Below are 14,278 nucleotides of genomic sequence, written 5' to 3' on the forward strand. Positions count from 1 at the left end.
CATTTCCACCTGCTGCCACATGAAATGCTTTGACCGGTGACAGCAGATTATGTTGTGTGGTTCTGATGAGAGGGGTTGTTCTAAGCTTGAATGCAGAAGGTGCCATACCAAACATAGCAAATATCCTGTGTTTTAAAATTACCGAAGACAATGGAGCATGAAAAGACTTTGTAAACGGTGCTAATGATGTGCAAAATCTTTAGCATAATCATGACTTGATACGTGCTTGTGGAAAGCAAAATAAGTGAGAGATGAAAAAAGCAATGCTGCAATTTATGCAAAGCTAACGAGAGCTTGATTTGATTTTGTCCTGCTTATTCAGATCATAGCTATCCTCACAGAGGACTGCCTTCTCTGAGGAACCGATGTGTGTGTGCATGTCTATTTCTTTAAATAGTGTCACTATTTGTCATTTATTACAGTATAATAAGGGTAAGTCCCCAAATGATGACCTGCCATTGAGGTTGGTGATCATTTACATCTTAACAAGAACAATCAGAACGTCCACATTCAAGGTGCTTTCTCAAGTGCCACATTCCAAGCTGTTTAGCATTAGCACGTGTTCTGAAGCTGTAATTTAGTTTGTTATGCAATTAAAATTCATCCCAACCAAAACAACATATTATGACAAGATAATATAGTTTGTACTCTGCAGTGACACTGCTCAAGATGTTGCTTTCCTAAGGATTTTTTTTTTCCCTTAAAATAAAGGCCTGTTTTTGTTGCAGATCTTCTGTTTTGTCATAATAATCGTATCTCACGAGCCACTTTTCCTAATGTTTTCTCCTCATTTATGTGATTATTAAATATCTGAGTGTGCACTGCATGATAGAGAAATTGTAATCCTCTCAGCATCGACATCTCATTTGTGATACAAATTCATCTCCTTTTTCCAAATAAGAATGTTCCCCTGCTTAAGAGCTACTGTTGTTCTCTAGAATAAGGTGTATGGTCTTGTCCTCTCCAAAGCTACAAGAAGTTCATGTATAGAGGCCAGATCTAAAGTGCTTTAATATATCTTGCAAATAGGCAACAATAGTTTTAAATTGTATTTTAATTTAGATGTGCTTAAACTGTTCAGTTCATTCTGAGCCGTGGCTTAATGGCTTGTTGACTACAAAAAGAATACTGAAGAAATTCATTAAATGTAAAGGTCCTATATGATGGATTTACTGAGTTTTGTTCTTAGAACTCATGATACATAAAGGAAATCCCCTTCCTCTGAAGAGAAAGGAGTCATGGAGCTAAAACTCTTACTGAACTTCTTTGCACAGTGGGCAGTGTCCGTGCAAACTGTTGCTTGCCATGGAGGGACATTTATGCTGAAGCTGGATATATTTGCCTTAATACAGGGCAGACCTCTCAGAGGGGCTGATGTAAACATTCCTCGTGGACAGCCCCTCCTTCAAAAAGTGCCAACAACAGAAAACCCCTGTCCTAAACATACAGCTCCTGTGTTTTGGGTGCTCCTTTTTTAAACGTTTGATGGAAAGACGGCACAATGTGGGCACCAGAGCCGGGGAAGCACAGCTTGCCTGCTGTCAGCCCTGCCGTGGGGCGGCACGAAGGGGCGGCTGTGAGCAGCACAGCCCGAGTTTCCATCGTCTAATGCAGCGGGTTTTTCAAGCAGGGCGGATTTCAGGATGCTGGGTGTGTGGAGTGCGTGGGCAGCGGCTCTTAAACGGCAGTGGGTGGAGATTACAGCATTTCATCTGCTTTTCCTCTGACACCTTTTAAAGATACAGCCCACGATGTTGTTTAGGGGTTTGTGCCAATTGCTGCTAGAGTGATCTCGCATTCAATCTGACAATTTACAGCTCGCCTCGGTGTATAAATAGGAGTAAGTTCTGAGCAGACCCTAAGTTTCTCCATGTTCTCCTCAGTTCCCATGCAAGGGTGAAGCATTTCTTTGGTCAAATGCTTCTGATTTCACATTAATTCCACACAAACTTATATAAAAGTACTTTCTGGAAGCAGAGCCTTGTAAGTAGCATCTGAGGTTAAGAATTGTTCTTTTCAGCCTCGTCCAAGGTGGAGAGAGATGTCTTTCTTTCCCTACTGATTTTCTTAGCTCTTATTCTGTCTTGCTGCAGCTATGAATGTATTCTGTGTTCAGTATTTTTGCAAGCATTTGGCTCAGAAGTGGTGAACAGCTTGTTGTTACTGGTGCCTACTTCCCCCTGAAGCACATAACATTTTTTTAATTTAAAGGAATAACAAGAATTTGCCTCTAACCAGTAGAAAATGTTTTCCTATTTAAACTTCTCCTTTCATTCTGAAAATGCAAAATAATATTAATTGCCGGCTATTCATTCTTTTTGCTCAGTGAAAACTTCAGAAGTTGCTACAGATAATGTACTTGTCAATTTATTCAGTGTCAGAACTCCCTGAGACTGAGAAAATACAGGCACGCAGTGGGGTTATGGTGTTCAGGTTATTTGTTTTCCCTTTTTCTTCAGATTAGTCTCAAGTAATGATGTCTAGTTAGTCAGCTACTGGGTGGACAGGCTGAACAGAGTCCAACTTTGTAAATGTTACAGAGCATTATGACCAGTCTTGAGCAATAGTGGATGACAGTACAACACTCAGTCAGAGAGGATGTCTGAGTAGTTCCAGTACGACTGTGCTATGTATTTTAGGGAGGACATAGGCATTTCTTGAGAACAGAAATGAATCTTGTAAATGCAGAAAGCTGCTGGGGGAATTCAGCTTTGTCTTTCCAAGCAAAACAAGAGGCAAAGTCTTAAGAGATGACTTCTCCTCCTAATTAAGTACCTCAATATTTATAATACCATACCTTGCCATTTTCAGATTTGTGGGCTTCCTGCTTCTGATAAAAAAAATAAAAATGTTACGCTTCGTCTTCAGCCATTTTGTAACCATTGCCTCATTGAGAAATTGAACCCTGCTGTGGATCTTAAGCTAGAAAAAGAGAAGGGAAGCAGTTGGGGATTAATACTTACAAGACTGACTAAGTCAGTACCAATCCCCTTGTCTTGTAGATGTTATTATGAATGGTACGTGTTATAAGTATGGGCTCCTTGCTAATTTAAGTAGAAACGTTGCCTCTTAAAATCATTTTAATTTTTATTGATAAACATAGGCACTTTGTCAACCCATAGTGATGTTCATCTCCTCGTTATTTCCTAATGTAATTACTTAACGCATGCATCTGACATTTGGTAACTTGAACTGAAATAGTTTCTCTTAAATGTGTGTGTCACTAAGTTTTAAATGGGCTGCAGCGTGTTTGTTTCATGTAGTGGAGGAGGAGGAGGGGAAGTAACATTTGAAAGTTATCATCACTTGCCTGGAAGTACACAAATGCTACCATATGTCTGGAGCTTTTGCATCATTTATTAAGATGAGAAAATAACCTAATCGCTCATTCTTTGGCTAAGACTAAAGAATCTAAAAATGAAGATTTATTTCTCTGAGAACCGTGTCATGCAGCCTGTTCAATGTTTGCTAAGTAAGAGTGATCAGCGTTTGCTCTAGACATGGTATTGCAGAATGGCAGCTCCCTACTAATTCAATTTATTTGTTTTTAAGCTACTGTGTGAATAGTATGAATGTGGTACTTCAGTGTGCAAGCACCACTTTTCTCTCAGACTAGAGTAAGCAGACATCTTAAAATAAGTTTGTTATAGTATGTTTTTATTCTGATGTGTGCTCTGGAAAAGTTTATTTGTGGAGGTGATTAAGTGGTTAGCTGTCCTGGACTTAAATGCAGGACAGCTGAAGCTTGTAGGAAATCAAAAATTACTGGGTGCTTGTTGCCAAATTTTGCTGTTCCTGAACCACTGGAGGACTGTTAAGGGGCAGCAAGGTGGAAACAGATCTCTTGGTCTAACTAAATGCTCAGCCTTTCTTTAGGAATAGATTTTGGACCTGTAACCAGCACACTCCTTATGGGCACCAATGTGGGTGGGAGCAAAGTGTAAATAATGCACATGCAGTGACAGCTGCCAGCGTTTGGGCTTTGCTTTGGGAAGGACTTAGCCGAAGGATCACACTTTTGAAAAGGATTGATTTGGGGATTGGGTGGGAGGGGATGCTCACTGACAGATGTGATGATGTCCTTCACATGGAGAGGATACTTCTGTTGCTCTTTGTCTTCTTTTGAAGGGTTTAGTAACTGTTTGCACATGATTTCCCAATGGAGGTCACTGAATGAAACCTTCAGGCAGTTGAGCAAACAGGAATCTTGAAAAGCTTTGATGAAAAGTTACTAAGGTGACACTTCTGAGAGTACTGGCCAGACAGATGTTTCGAGGATTGTACATAGTTCCCAGTGCCTTAAGGAACTGCTCTGGTTTGTCAATTTAATCGAAACACAGTGGTTGTGGTATGGCTGTCTTTAAAAAGAGGGTGGATGCGTAAGAGAAAGGAAAGGTTAGGGATGGAAAGCAGGGAATTCATTCTCTGCAAACCAGTTAGTTATTCCTGGAACTTTATTTTGTATCTTCAGTTGCTGCTCTACCATTCACACACTCATTGCACGCAGACACATCACATGGTGGTTGTTCTCCTCCATCTGCAGGCTGACAGGATATCTACAGGAGCATTTCACAATTTACCTGTGTGCTGGGGGTGATAGTTATCTCCTAGTGTCATTCTTGCCCAGAACTTCCCTGAGAAAACCAGTAAGCCAGAACGAACCCAGTCTCTCATAAAATCATTTTTGCAGAGCAGACAGCATGAGGATAAGGCAGACTCTGCAATTTCTCTAAGCCTTTCCAAGCCAGCTCATTTGGGCTTAGAGAAGATTTGGTCTAGCTGGAGAGCTTTTTGTTTAGAAACAAAGATTTCTGGGTTTTATGTTTGTTTGTTTTCCCTGAGTGTACATGGAGTGGATCTTAAGATATCCTTTGTGGTCATTTTTTGTTAGCAAAGAGGTTCTTACAGAGCATATTTTTATCCATGGTCATGTGTTACAGCAGTCAAGGTGTAAAATGGTGAGATCAACCCAGATCTGGCTGTTCAGGCAGATGAGAATGGGTCAGTATTGTGCCTGGTTGCTGGGAAGATCTGGGTCACTTGAAAACTCTGGATTTGATGCCTGGCTGGCAGCATCTGCATTTGGGGTCTGGGCTGTTTGTCAGAGCAGAGGACCACAGATGGGAAAGCTAAGCATTTCAGTTTTGTGCTGGGAAGGGCTGACTGAGGCTTGGATTAAGACCCTAAATACATCTCTCTTCTAGGTGAAGTCTGGTTGGGAGTTCTCTCAGCCTGACCACCCCCGTTTTCTTGGGCAATTTCTTGCAGGGATGATAATGGTGGTTCTTTTGAAGGCTCATTTGGCACACTGGGGTTTCAAGAGAGCTGTGTTATAAACCTGGCTTTGCTTCACTGCTTTGTGAGATCTGTGTTGGCAGTTTTGGTCAACATTTTTCAGGGATGCTCTGTGATGCACATCTGTTCAAACTGCCTCTTGTGTGCCCTGTGGGGAGGAACCAGTTGGATCCTTGACTTTCCATCTGTCTTCCAGTTAGGGTATTCTCAAAATTCTGATTGTGTATGGTCAAGAAATTCGGCGTTGATAGTTGCTGGGAGTGTGGTAACAGGACAGTGAAAATGCAACCCTGCTAAGCAGGATGTGACTATTATTAGTTAACTGGTTGTACTGCATGATACGGTGATCCCCTCTGGTTGCTCTTTAACACAATCCATTTGCAAGTCCAAAACGCACTGCTGGATGAGCGAACTGATATATTACTCTGGGAGAACTATAATTCTGCCTCCTAAAGTCTGTAAATTCTGAATTTAGAAAGGTCATCCAGGAAGAGGGTTCCTTTCAGGGTTCCCTGATGAAGCAGAAGCAGTGTTCCTCATGACTCAAGTGAGCCCGCTTGCACAAAGGGGTTCCAGAATTGCCTGCTGCTTTGTAAAGAATAAGGGATAAAGAGAAGGAGAGGGAACCTGTATTATTTTTGATGCATTGTGATGTTCTTTTCCATCAGCTTTTGGCAAGTGAGAGCACTGTGTAGTTCTGGAAAGAGAATTTATTTAAATTGTTTTGAATAAAAGCAACATGCTTGTCAATAATAAAGTTTTGATCTAACATGCAATATAGAGCTAAAGGAGAAATTTGTCTTTTAGGAAAAACTCTTACCTTAGCAATTCTCCCCTTCTTGGTTTTATGGTTGTGTGGTTTTGTTTTGTTTTTTTTTTCAGCTTGAAAGTCCTTTGAACACCATTATTTTATGAAAGTAACAAGTATATTTCTTACCCATTATTCTTGCAGTCCATGCAGAATTACTGATGTGCTGTCAAAGTCATAAGGAGGCCGTTTATCATACCAAAGTAACTACAGGACACCTGTACATTTCACATGATTCTACATAGTGAAGAATTCTGTATTGGCATGCTTAGCAGTGTAGCATTTCTCAACCTTTGAGGCAACAGAATTTGATATATTTTTTCCCTTTCTTAGTAATAAAGCTTGATTTGTTTGAGCTTTAATACTTGGGATAGAAAAGAATGGCTACATCACATTTTTCAGCCTAGAGAACTTGCACAGAGTTAATGCTTGTAAATTTTACATGATGTTTAGGTTGTTAAAGAACAAAGTGCTTAAATTGCATAATTTGGATCCTCAAAAGTTCTTCTAAAGCTCTGAGTATTATTTAGTTTCAGTACGCTTGCTTTAGTGTGTTGGTTAGGGCTCTTCATAAACAAAATACAAACATTATCTTTATTACTCACAGTGCTGCTGCATACTTGCGGTTTAGTTTTTGCCAACTATTTGCAATGTATAGCCACAGACTCTGTCTGGGTGGCAGAAAACAAAAACAAAGTCTTTCTGTTCCTATCATGACTTGTATTTTAAATTAGGAGCATTAATGTATCATTAGGTAGGGAGGTAAGAGTATGTCTGCGTGTGTGTGACTCTTCAATAGTCTGAAGTGTCAGAAACCACATCAGAATAGACTTACATGCATCTTATTAGCTCTAAGCACCCGCAGCATGATTAATGCTCTACAAGAGAGACAGACAAGACCTTCCCAGCCCCAGGAAGCTTACAGGCTAACAGTGATAAAATTTGCCTTCTAATTTAGAAGGTGGAAATTAATTTTGTGTTTATTATTATTGTGGCTCTGCTCCGGATGTAATTCTGGGATAGTGAAGCTGTTGTACACATGTGAATTGGCCTGTGATGGTTTCTCTAATCCATGCAATCAACTCCTCCTCTGTTCAGCTGTGTATAAGGCACAAGATCAGAATTGCCTCTCTTCTACTCAAGACCTCTTCTGGATCATGCCTTAAAACAATTCTGAAATAGCAAGTTTCAGGAATCATAGGGTTATTTAAATGCTCACATGTGCCTCCATTCTGAATTCACTGAAAAATTCATAGTCCTGGACTGTCCTGGACTCAAAAGGGCAGGAAAAAATGTGGTGCAGCAGAGGGCATGCAATAACATATACCTGAGTTTATACTGTATCTTCCCGTTCTGAAGGGAAAACAAACAAACAAAAAAACTTTGGTTGTATATTATCCTCTTGATTACAACTGCACTTTCCTCTCAGCCACCCCACCTCCCCCACAGCCTTCCCACACCTTTCCTTCATAGGATTGGAGAAACAGAATATATAATCATGGAGAAATGTTTGTGTTTAGTTTTTTCATCAAGCCTTCCCCTACTTCAAATCATATTTGCATGCATTGGCATTTTCAAATGGAATTTCCCATCACATTTTATTGAACAATTTCAGCAATTCTAGAAATGTACAGGATGTGTGACTTTTTTTTTTTTTGAAAGCAGAACAGAATTTCAGTTTTCAGTAACTACTTTCAGAAAGATCTCTTAAGCAAATGAAGTCAACAAGTATTAGCAACATTATCTACTGAATTAAAGCCATTGACTGTAGGAGCTTATCTACCGAAATCTGTAGTGTTCCAATAAACCCCTAATAATCTTGTGAAGCACTTTAGTGTTTTTTTTTCTGAATTTGTATTCAGAATCACCAAGGTTGGAAAATGCCTCTAAGATCACCCAGTCCAACATTTTTCCTAACATCCAACCTGAACCTCTCCTGGCACAATTTGAGGCCATTCCCTCTAGTGCTATCACTAGTTACATGGGAGAAGAGGCCAAATGAAAATCACTGTCTCCCCTTAATCTACTTTTGTAGCCAAAGTGGCTAAGGTAGTAGACTCCATTTTGAATAGTTGAGAACAGCAGATAGCTAAGATACTTTCTTTTTCTACAACATATTTAAAATTTCATAGCTTTAGCAATGGCTGTACCAAAGCCATTATGTTATTAGAAATAGGACAAATTTCTGTTAACCTGCATGTGAAAGCTTTCTGTTTATTGGCTGGGGAGGCTCCTGCTGAGTTACATTCCTGTAGTGGGTCTGTGTTTTTAGAGTGATCCCAGCAGATGCCATAGTAATTTAGCTCTTCAGTCTTGGGTGTTTTATTGCAAAGTATCTTCAGAGTTTTCTGTTTCCCCCATGCATATGTCCTGTATATGAGGGAAGGGACACTTCTAAGGTTGTGATAATCCAAATAGAGCATGTTCTATTATGGCTCTCTCACCAGATGCAAGTCAGTTGGCCAGCTTTCCTACTGCCTGGCAGCAGGCTGAGGCTTGGTTGAAACCAAATATGGAGTGATAATTGAAAAAGGTAGGCAAGGTAGCAAGGAAGTTGTCTTACTGGTAAACCAAATGTTTGACCACGTCAGAGAGGGTCGTCCAGGAAGAGAGCCAAAGGAATTGTCACGTGGCATTGGCCATGAGACTTTTGGGCCTTCTGTCTGCCTGTCAGGTCTTTGAAGTGACCGTTGTTTTCAGTTGTGATATTTTGGCTGTTCTTGAAGACCTCCAGAAGACAGTGGCAGAAATGAAGCAGGTTGGCATGAGCATAGGTATGGTGGAGGCAGCAGGCACAAGGCCAGAACCTGTCACCCCAGACACTGTCCAGCTGGAACAGGGAACTTCAGCTGATGGAGGAGCTCTTGATTGGGCTTTGACTTTTTGTTCACAGGTGTCTCTGGAAGTGTTCCTGTGGCATGTAGTTGTGGTACTTACAGGTGTGGTTTAGTGGTTAATATTGGTGATAGATGGGCAGTTGGACTAGGTGATCTTAGAGGTCTTTTCCAACCTTAATGATTCTATGATTCTTAAGTACTCCCACTTCAGGTTACCCAAGAGATCTTCTGCTTTATTCCTTCCCCCAGTGCGTCTCTGGAACGTCACGGCAGCTGCAGAGTTCTCATCAGAAACAAACGTTGTGTCCCTCTGGGACACACCAGTCAGCTTTCTTCCACAGCACACTGGGTACGAGTCCTTTCTGCACAGATTTTTGCTGGGCACGTGCAGGGGACTTACTATGGGAAAGATCTGGAGTTGTTTAGAGGGAGGAATTGATTCCAAATGATGTCTTACTTTAGGTTTATGGTGTTTTTCAGGCAATGAATTAAATACTATTTTCTCCATACTAGAGGCTTGGAAGCAACGTCTCTCTAACTTTTTAGTTACCAGAATCAGTGGTTTCTTACTTAGTACAAAGAAACATATGTCCTTTGTTATCTGTCTAGCTAATAATTAATAATGCTTGGTTGTTTTTCCCCCCCATGTATCTGTGCTGACCTCTTTAGAAAGAGATTTTTTATTCTGAGCCCCTTACATATTTTTCCATATCACGTATTTGAATGATTATTCCAAAGTGCAAAACCCCCAGCATCTAGCACACAGTTTTCCAATACTTCATCTCATTCTCACAGGAAAGGACAATTAAAGAAATATTGAGTGTTTTTCTGTTTGCATTTTTCATTAAATAAGTTGTCTTAACTAGAATGTCCGGGTGTCTATGTCAGTGAAGAGTGTCTTCAATGTGCTTTCATCCTCAAGGTAGCTCCAACTGACAAAATTACATGGGGTCTAATACCTGCATTTCATTATTGGCAGTAGTTTGCTTAGAGATGGAGCAAAAGGGCATTTAACAGATTAAGCTAGATTCTATTTAAAGATTTTAATATTTTCATATTACAATAGGAAAAAAACTGAAAGAGGAAGGTAATCTAAAGGTTTTCACTCGTGAGAATATTTTCAGTGCATTATATTGATTAACAAAATTGCTACATCTTATGGCAGAAACTTTTTAGAAGAAGGCAGTAATTGTAATTAATTTTTAGACTGTGCCACATATTTGATGATAGCTCTGATTCATGCTATTATATTCTCTCTCTTCCTTCACCCACAGCAAAACAAATTTAATTTGATTCATACCCTTAAGGAAAAAAAACTCAAAATTACTCACATGGTTATGATTCAGCTCTTGGCATAAAACCCTGTCCTCCTCCATCCTCCCCTTCTCCCACCCAAACCACCCCCACCCTCACCCACTGTATATTTATGTCACCGTAGTCTGAAAAAGTTGAGTAGCTCTTTAAAAGCAGAGCAAATGAAATCCTTCTTTAGGCTGCCGTATTACATATGTCGATATGAGTCTAATAAGACTTCCTTTTCACAAGTGGTATGGAGGCAGCAACAGTACTCTGTTTTTCATGTTACTTTAATAGACAACAACACTGTGTTAGTCCTGAGAGGTGGTTGCTTTTTAGCAGTTTAGCAAAGCTACAGCAAGCGATGCTAAAATTGCACGGGTTGTTGGATTCATGAATATGGCTTTCCAAAAAAAGACTTCTAAGAAAACTGTGTATAGGGATTCTTGTTGAGGTGAAGTACCAGGAGAACAATCTTAATTAATATTATTTCTGTCTTTCTCTTAATTAGTGTTAATGACCTCATTTATTTTTTTTTTTTTAGAGGTTAGTGGGGTTTTCCCCAAGAAAAGATAAAATATGCTTTCATTACAGAAGTTTATAATAGTGTCCCTGGTTTCCCAGAGCCTATCAGATACTTCTTTATATGGATAATTGGCAGTCTCCTGCCTTCACCTCCCACTGGAAGTGTGTGGTAGGATTCTGCTCACCATTGTATCTCATGAGCTGTCGTTCATAAGAGTTGAACACTGAACTCAGCTCAGATTCGGCAGTCAGACGCTAAGATCATTCAAAGGAAATATTTTGTATATGAAAAAATGGTTACAGAGATCTGCTATTTAGAGGTGCTGCAGCCCAGCAATCCCAGTGGAAATTAGGAGCAGCTCAGTGCCTCTGAAAGCTGACACGTGTGTTTATGTATATAACGCTGAGCACAGAGGACTTAATGCACAGTGATGCATTGAACCAGTCGCAGTATGTACCACAGCTTGCTTAAGTTGGTGGGAAGGAGTATTTTTAACCAAGCTCACTAATGCAGCCCTTCCACTCTTACTGCAAGAGACAAATATATTATACCTTTGAAGTAGAAATCAATAAGGACCAAAAATAAAAATAAAAATTAAAAAATAAATAAAAAAAATTCTCAGAGCCCAGATTATTTGTTTACTCAGAAAAGATTAACTTGTTAGTTAAATGATGCATGTTTCATTAGCTCTGTGAAAAGATAAAATTCATTTCTTCTTCATTCCCCTAACAACCTCTGCTTCCATGCATGTACCATGTAGAAACAGTATGGTACATGCACGCATGTCCATGGTCTCAGTGACACTGGGAATGTTCCTTTCTGAATGAGAAAGGTCTGTCACTGTAATTAGCATGGTGGATTGCTCTCCAGTTCCTTTGGAGTTCCTCCAGCCCTGATGTGACTCCTGTATTTTGAGTTCTGGCCACAAAATGTTGGCATGAATGAACTTGAGCTGAAGAGGGAAGGGTCTTTGTGTGGCCTCTTCCTCTCCCCTTCCTGTGTGGTTGCTTTATGTAGTGTGCAAACTGTCTACCTTGGACTGTTTCACTTCCAAATAAACAGGTCAACTAGATAGTTCTTGTGTCTGATGCCAATGACAAGCATCTCAAAAGGAGTTAGTTGACCCCACACATTTGGACAAAGAGAGAACAGTGAGAAAATCAAAAGGGAAAAGTAGAGAAGCTTCCCTAATGGGAGAGAAAAACTGCTTGGTATAGCAAGAAACAGGCTTTGATGGAACAGTGAAGAATGATAACTCTACTGAGGAAACAGACAGAAAAGAAAAACCTAAGAGAAGAGTTGGGCATTTACATCTGTGAGAGTACATGGAATAGGATGAAGAGAGCAGCGCCTTCTCATACTCCTCAGTCCTCTCCTTCCTGGTGTATTTGGGTTTCTGTGTTGCAGTGAAGTATTCCTCTCCCAGCAAGTTCAATAGGCAGAATCCAGCTGAACTTCAGTCACGCTTGCACAGCCAAGCTACCGAAATTCAGACACCACTGCCAGCAGTGCAGTGATGCACCTTCTTGCGTTCTATTAGGACAAAAGTCCCATAAAATATCCTGACTTAAAAATAATAATAATAATAATAATAATAATTTCTCAACATTGAAGTCAATAATGCAAGCATGTCTTTTCCCATTAAGCACCAGCTGCTATCATTTTTGAGTGTTACGTTTTAGCCATGTAGATGGTGGCTGGAGACCATCCAGCTCAGCACTGGTTGGAACAAGATACACAGTGTGCTCCAGGACATGCGTGTGGGACGGGGAGCCAAAAGTTCCCTGATGCGACTCAGTTCCTGATGGAAACTTCTGTAATGTTGGTCGAGTCACTTACATACTCCTGGCCTCTGTTTCTCATTTTCTAGAGACTTAAGCCTACCATTTCACAGGGATATTATGAGGATTTACCTTAAAATGTACTTCTGAGGTACTTATAATGGTTAATCAGCTTTTCCATTATGGAGTACTTACGTGATTTGGCTGGCTTCAGACACACGAGCTCACACGAACGCTATACATAGAATACTTCTCTGGAATATTTTGTGTTTGGCTCATCTGAGTCATGGTTTCCATTCAAAAAGAATACTGAAATAATTTGATTGTTTTAATCTAAAATATTGTTGTGAAGAACCTCATAATAAGTGCTTTGGGAAGAATTCAGAAAAAAAGCATGATAAAATCATTAGGCTTATGTAACTTATCAGGGATGATGGCAGATACATGTCTGTTTTCTACCAAGTTGGAGAGTGGAAGACTGAGGGTATAGAACAAGACAAGGGAAACATGACTTGAAGCAAAGAGAGATGATGGTGATCATCTGATGTTGTGCCAACAGCCGGCCCCAGCTAAGTTTAGGATGGAAATGTAGAATAAAGTTCCAAACCATCAGAAGCAACTTCTGGAACAACCTCTCAACTGCAGGAGCTGAGGAGAAGCTGCAGCTCTTTGAGATGACAGTAGGGTCAGAAAATAAGAGAGGCATTCATTGGTTTCCTTCCCAGTCCCTAAGATCTTCAGCTACCCCTGTTGTCCTAGGTCTCTTCTTTAATTCAGTTGTCTGTAGTTACACTTCTGAAAAGAATGGACAGCTCATCTCAAAGTTGTAATATTAACAGGAACCCGTGGCCATTTTGAGACATTTATTCAGTATCCCTCAAGAAGATGGAAGATGTAGAATCATAGAATCATCACTCAGGTTAGAAAAGACCTTAAAGATCACTGAGTCCAACCACAACCTAACCATACTACCCTAACTAACAGCCCTCTGCTAAATCATGTCCCTGAGCACCACATCCAAATGGTTTTTAAACACATCCAGCGATGGTGACTCAGCCACCTCCCTTAGGAGCCTATTCCAGTGCTTAACAACCCTTTCAGTAAGGATTTTTTTCCTGATATCCAACCTAAACTTATGGCACAACTTGAGGCCGTTTCCCCTCGTCCTGTCACCTGTCACCAGTGAGAAGAGACCAACCCCTCTCTTGCTGTAAGCATCTTTTGGGTATTTGAAGAGAGCAATAAGGACTTTCCTCAGCCTCCTTTTCCCCACACTGAACAGCCCCAGTTCCTTCAGTCTCTCCTTGTAGGGCATGTTCTCCAAACCCTTCACAATCCTTCTTGCCCTTCTCTGGACCATGTAACTGTTGATAAGTTGATCTGGCTACTTGTAATTTAAAGTTGCGTACCTGCTTGTAGCTCATGACAAGATAAAGACTACAATTTTAAAGTATTCTGCTATATTTAATGAAATAACTTTAATCAAAGCCAAAATATACCATCTAAAGGAAATAAACATAGGATTGTTTTCTTAAAAAAATAAAAGAAAAAAAATTTGCAATAGATGTAAAACCAAGACAAAGATTTATATGTGTGCTGCGAGTGTGAAATTTTTATTAGGTCATCTGCCTTTAATTAAACAAAACATTCTTTGTTATCCCTGTGCTATTCTAGGATAGGATGTTTTTGTCATTTTATGGTTTCGTTGGGCTATGGAATATTCCAAACAGTTCGA

General features: G+C 40.0%; 1 long non-coding RNA gene across 3 annotated transcripts in view; it reads left to right on the forward strand.

The window, feature by feature from the left end:
* Positions 1 to 14,278, forward strand: part of LOC107324186 — a 77,387-nt gene that overhangs the window by 39,782 nt on the left and 23,327 nt on the right. The gene's annotated exons all lie outside the window — the stretch shown is intronic.

Source organism: Coturnix japonica, chromosome 1, assembly GCF_001577835.2.
Source record: "Coturnix japonica isolate 7356 chromosome 1, Coturnix japonica 2.1, whole genome shotgun sequence".
In the NCBI taxonomy this organism is placed as follows: Eukaryota; Metazoa; Chordata; class Aves; order Galliformes; family Phasianidae; genus Coturnix; species Coturnix japonica.